At 46.4% G+C, this 6,000-nt stretch overlaps 1 long non-coding RNA gene across 3 annotated transcripts in view; it reads left to right on the forward strand.

Moving 5' to 3' along the window:
- LOC145512229 (uncharacterized) overlaps positions 1–5,267 on the forward strand; it is a 42,938-nt gene extending 37,671 nt beyond the window's left edge. For all 3 annotated transcript variants that reach the window (XR_014058420.1, XR_014058419.1, XR_014058417.1), the window contains 2 exons: positions 1,495–3,512; positions 3,924–5,267. This is a non-coding gene — a long non-coding RNA (uncharacterized LOC145512229). The remainder of the gene's footprint in view (positions 1–1,494; positions 3,513–3,923) is intronic.
- The last annotated feature ends 733 nt before the right edge of the window (positions 5,268–6,000 follow it).

The following is a 6,000-nucleotide window of genomic DNA, read 5'->3' on the forward strand; positions in this document are numbered from 1 at the left end:
TTCATTACAGCAACCCTAGGAAATGAATATCACATTCACAGTTTGCCAACTCACAACAAGCAGAAAACACAGAAGAGAAAGGGTTGAATAATATCAAGGCTTTCCAGGTTGCTCAGTGGTAAAGAATCCACCTACCAATGCAGGAAATGCAAGAGACTCGGGTTTGATCCCCGGGTCAGGCAGATCCCCTGGAGGAGGAAATGGCAACCTACTCCAGTATCCTTACCTGGAAAATTCCATGGACCGAGGAGCCTGGTGGGCTATAGTCCATGGGGTTGCAAAGAGTCGGAAATGACTAAGCATGTACACAAATATATATGTATATGTATATGGCTTCAAGGCATGTGGGATCTAGCCTGACCAGAGATGGAAACTGTACCCCCTGCATTGGAAGGCAAGGTCTTAACCCCTGAACCACCAGGGAAATCCTTGAATTTCTTTTAGTGGCTGGAAAGAACACATTGATGAGTGGTTAGGGAAACATCCTGGAATCACAGGTCTGCGTGGGATCTTTCTGAGAAATCACATAGTTTGTGAGCAGATGCCCTGCCTCTGTCTCAGAAAGGCACCTGTGCCAGCCGGTGGGTCCCTCCTTTCTTAAGATCTGGCTCTTGTTTGTTTGTTCATTTATTCAAAAATGCTTGTTCATATTTATAAATTTCTCATCAACTGATGATACCTTACAGGCATTTGTTTTTCTTCTCACTCTGTTGGTTCAGGCAACTTTTGGTCATTCTCTCTATAAGATTCTCCTTGGTTCACTTGCTTCCTACTGCCAACCTCTCATGTAATACCCCAATCATTCACTCGTCCTGTCCCCAGGACTGAAGCCCAGATAATCGGGGTTCATATTTTCATCTCTTGGCAGAAACAGTGAATCCATAGGATCTGGCATACAGTAGGTTCTTACAAATGATCTATTGACTAAAAAAGGCCAAGTTTCCAGATAATCTAGGCACCTAAAGTACCACTTTGTTACACTTTGATTTTTATCTTGTGGGAAAATGTTTGAAAATTTATGTTGGATTTGCTCCTATTTCTATGATTTAAAGAATCTTCTCTTGTATCTTACAGAGTGAGTTGTTATTCTAAATGATTAGTTATGTGTCTCTGCTTGACTTGTTGTAGTTGTGTGTGTGTTGCATCTGTGTGTGCATACATGTGTGTCTGTTTACACACAAAATTCCTCTGGTAACAGAAAGTGTGTTCTTCCTCTTCCCATAACTCAAAGTCCATTGAATGAATTTAACTTAAATTAGCTCTCCTGACCCAAGTAAATAAATAAAATGTCAACAGGGTAAATTATGGCCTAAAAACATTATTTCTTATTTTCAAAAAGTGAAAAGGTGAGTGTAATTGAGTTTGCTGCTCGAATCACAGCCCTCCCTCTTGGAAACACCCTAAAATAACACTTTCCATCTCAGTTCTGTAGCCCAAACACAGAGGCAGCCAGGTCCCTCTTCTCCACTGATGAAAGGTTTTCATTTCTGGCAGGGCGCGCCGTAAACCAAGGCCTACAGCGGTGAAACGAGAGGTGGTGTGGAATTTACAAAGCTCAGAGGAGCAATCTGCATCCATTTGTGGTGATTAATATCTCCTTCCTGTGGACTGAATGCCAGTCTTCAATGAGAAACAGAACCAGAACCCTGCTTTTTACAGTGCAGCCCCCGTCCCTCAGGAGTCCCTGCAAGTGACTGCCCCTGGAAAGGAAGGCCGGGTAAAATGGGAAGAGAAGAAGAGCTGACACCACCCCCCCATCAGCAGTGGGCACTAATGCCTGGCCATCTCAGGCCATCTCTACTGGGCACCTGATAATACGCCAACCTCACAAGTGACCTCAAGAAAGTGATGCCTTTTTTTTTTTTTTAATATATTGGTTTGGCTAAGTTGGGTCTTAGTTACAGCACACAGGATCTTTGTTGCTTCATGTGCCATCTTTTGTTGAGGTGCATGGACTCTCTAGCTCTGGTCCATGGACTTAGTTGCTCCATGGCGTATGCGATCTTAGTTCCCCGACCAGGGATAGAACCCACATCCCCTGCATTGCAAGGCAGATTCTTAACCACTGGACAACCAGGGAAGTCTGAAGAAGGTGATGATTTAAGGAAGGAAAAAGACTCTGAATTTCTTCAGTTTTCTATGACTATTTTTACTAAGGAAAAAAAAAATCCCTGGAGTCTGAGAAACTTCCTAGGTCCCCTTTCCCCAGCCTCCTCCCTTCACTGAATTCAGGAACTCATCAGTTGGGCCCATTTGGGGTTCTACTTTCAGTCGGGCTGAGGCTGACATCACCAACATCAAGGCCAGTTAAGGGGAGAACAGGACCATTGTGAATGCCAGTTTTGAAAAATTTTGAGTGCTTGTTGTGGGTATGTGAAATATAATACAAGCTCTGATTCATTATGACAGCCTTTCCTCATTCCCCCAACTTTTCCTCACCTTTGGAGTTAATAAGTGTTCTTGGACCTCTACAAGATGAGTCGATATGACTCTTCAAATAGGCCTGCATCCAACCAGAACTCAGTGGTGAGAGCTGGTTCCTGCACTTGTGCGTCAGGTAGACATGAATTAGTTGCCACAGCTCCTCTGTATTCATCCTCCACTTCCTTACTCACATAGTACGTGCCAGGCTCTGGGGTTACAAGAGGGAATAAGACAGGTAAATCTCCTGCTCCCATAGGGCTTGTCTGCTGGTTAGGGAGACATGCACTGAACATGTCCATCAATCAGTTCAGATGATTCTAAGTAACATGAAAAAGAATAAAACAGGCTAATGTAATATTTAATAGCTAGTAGGAGGTGAGCTAAGTGTTTTTTACGTTGATCAGGAGAGGCCTGAGAAAGTGATACTTGGGCTTGAGACCCCCGAGACAATGTGTATATAACCTCCACATAATGCAGAGCTGGTCTGGGAGGTCATGGGTCAGGCATAAAACAAGAGAGTGGGTCTGTTGCCAGGAAGCCAAGCAGAAGAGGAAAGCGAAGGGGCAGCATTTTCCTCCTACATCCCCAGCACCCCCAGGTCCCTTAGCCGCAGACACCGGGGTCACTGACAACCTGCAGGGCAGCCAACGTCCTGTTGTGGAGCCAGGCCTGCCCCGGGGAATTCAGACCACCAACCCTGGCAGCTAGTGTGTCCACCGGCCATGCTTACAACTTTGAGCCTTATGGAAAGGCCCTACAGTCCTTGCAGGAAGGGCAGCTGCGCTGACCACACACAGCCTCGACACTGAGCCACGTTCTCTACACACCTGTTGCTGAATCTAGCGAGGGAGGAAGTTACAACCTGGCAAACTGTTGACACACAGACAATCACAATCCAGGGTGCTAAGTACAGATGAAGTGAGGGCTCAGGAGGGAGGCGGCAGCCAAAGGAAGGGGTGAATGGGGCCCCCAGCGAAGCTGGATCACTCCTGTTCATCTTTACCCCATCTTTGGACTTGACTGCATCAGCAATCATCTTGGCTCCGTTTGACTGTGACTCTGGATCAGCACCAAGTGAACTGGCTCTGGTGAGTATGCACCTCCAAATTTGACCTGCTCAGGAGGCCTGTTCCCTGCCCACCACCCCAGTACTGCTCTCCATGAGGTGTTCTCACCCCATGTTCCCCAAGCCCAAGAGAGAAAGCTGGTGAGTCTCCCTTGGGGCAGGAGCAAGTCTTGGGTCCTCCACACCTAAGAAATCCATGCCTCCTAGCCTGCCCGGTCATGCCTTGGTCTTCGGTCCCTATTTTGTGCCCAGTGTCCTGCTGGGATTTACATCCAGCACTAAGCTCAGCCTCCAGGTTGGATCTCAATAATCCCTGAGAAAATGTCCTCAACTAGTCATTGCAGGCTGGGCTGGGCAGAGGGAACCAGGATGCCTTAGCCCTGCAGGCCTTAGGAACACAACCTGCCCACTTAAAATGTTGTGCTCACCACAGGGCCTGAACATGAAGAGAAACTCTGCAGTCAGGAGCAGAGTCATCATCCTGGAGGAAGTCGGGAACTGCTGACCTGGGACCTGAGTATTAGTCCATGTGGGGAGCTTTGGTCAGGGTCTGGGTCTCCAAGGCCAATAGCAGTGACACTCTTCAATCCAAAGGGTTCCTGGGCTTGTTTTCAGGGTTGTGGAGAAGGGAGAGGTGGGGGGCCTGTACCTCACTTCAGAGTCAAGCTAGAGGGGCCAGATCTGAGCTTGAGGAAGGTCACTGGGTCTCAGCATTAAAACCCCACATGAGGGAGGGGCAGCAAGTTCTGACACCGCTATTCTCTGCCTCCCTTCAGTTCAGACTACAGGTGTGGGGCATCTCCCTTCCTCACAGAAGTTCAAGGTGCCTATTGAGCATAATTTACTCTCTTCCTATCAATGGGCACGTGGGTGGTTTCCTAACTAAATGTTGCTGTTTCTGAATGCTGCTGGCACGAAAACATCTCAAACATGCATAGTTACCGATGGAAAAGCAACTTGGAAAGCAACATATATCAATTTACGAGTAAATTTCACACACAAATAAAAATCATGTATATTTCTCTGTGTATGTATACACACAGAAGGGAGCCTGGCAAGTACCTCCTGGTACTAACAGTGGTCATCTCTGGTGTGGGGGAGAGGGGAGGTAGGATTGTAGGAGGAAATGGGAAGTGCTAAGGAAAAGTATGGCTTGAATTTCTTTTCTTTTTATATAGCAAAGAACTGTTCAGGTTCTGTGATAAATTTTCAAAATTTGAAAACATCTCCCTGTTCTCTATGTTGCCGGGGTGCCAGCCCAGGATTACAGGCTGGAGCGGACAGCGCTATTGGTTAGACTAGCCCATAACGGCCTTGTTGATTACAAATGGAATAGTCTAAATGGACAAAAATGAAAACCAAACCAAGGGTTAGATTACTCTGAAGAGGTCACCAGTTTTGTCTCAGCAATCAGGCAGAGAGAATCTCCAAGGCCCTGGAATGGGAGAAAGATCTAGAAAGGAGACAGAAAGAAAGAAGGCCCAAGGAACGGCAAATGCTGGGGCTCCTGGAAAAGGATGGCTGCTGAGACATCCCTGTGACATCCCTGCGGTGGGGATGGTCCAGGCCTGTAACATCCCATTGGTTGGGATTTCCCTGGTGGTCCAGTGGCTAAGACTTGGAGCTCCCAATGCAGGGTGCCTGGGGTTTGATCGCTGGTCAGGGATCTAGGTCCCACATGCTGCAACAAATGATCCACGTGCCACAATGAAGACAGAAGATCCCATGTGCCACAACTAAGACTGGGCGCATCCAAATAAATAAATATTTTTAAAAAGATCCCATTGGTTTTACATTCCACTGTTTGTTGTTCCCTTCTCTGTACTGTCTTATAGATCCCTTAGCTATCCTCAAACCTTTAGGAATAAAGTCTATCACAGGTAAAACCTTATGTCAGTGGAGCTTTAGAAAATCAAGGAGAACGTAAAATAGTTACTCAAAGACAGGCAACAAGAAAAGATCAGGAATTCAGAGGGATCAGGAATTTGAATTTGAGTTGGTAGACTAGGAGAACGTGAAACCTTTGGGGATTCCTTGGAAATCCTGGGAAGAGTGGTAGAATTTGCTGTGGTACGTGGGATGGAGGCTCGAGCAAGTTTAATTGGCCACCGGAGTAGTGGTGAGTCCAAACAACTGAAGATCTTGAGGACATGTGAGTTCAGATAAGTAAAAACATGACCATTGGTTTTTAAAAATCAGAAACCTATAAAGAAGTCAAAATTGCCAGCATAGCATTTCCATTCATTTGGTATAATACATTCACTCATTAAAAAATAAACTCATGCACTGCCCCCTCCGACTTTCCCCTCTGCAATTGCATCTGATGGTCCAGCTTTTAGAGTAACGCAGTACACGGAGTTAGAAGCCCAGAGATCCATAAACCATGCAGACATCTAATAGTGCTTTCAAAGAGGCCCTGAACACTGGAGGGCAAGTGGCCAGTAATGGCTGAGCAGGGTGGAGAGGGGGAGGAGAGAAAGCTTGGGGGCTTCAGGGGAAAGTGAAGTAAC

This window comes from Giraffa tippelskirchi, chromosome 7 (genome assembly GCF_054371585.1).
Source record: "Giraffa tippelskirchi isolate mGirTip1 chromosome 7, T2T-mGirTip1v1.2.pri, whole genome shotgun sequence".
In the NCBI taxonomy this organism is placed as follows: domain Eukaryota; kingdom Metazoa; phylum Chordata; class Mammalia; order Artiodactyla; family Giraffidae; genus Giraffa; species Giraffa tippelskirchi.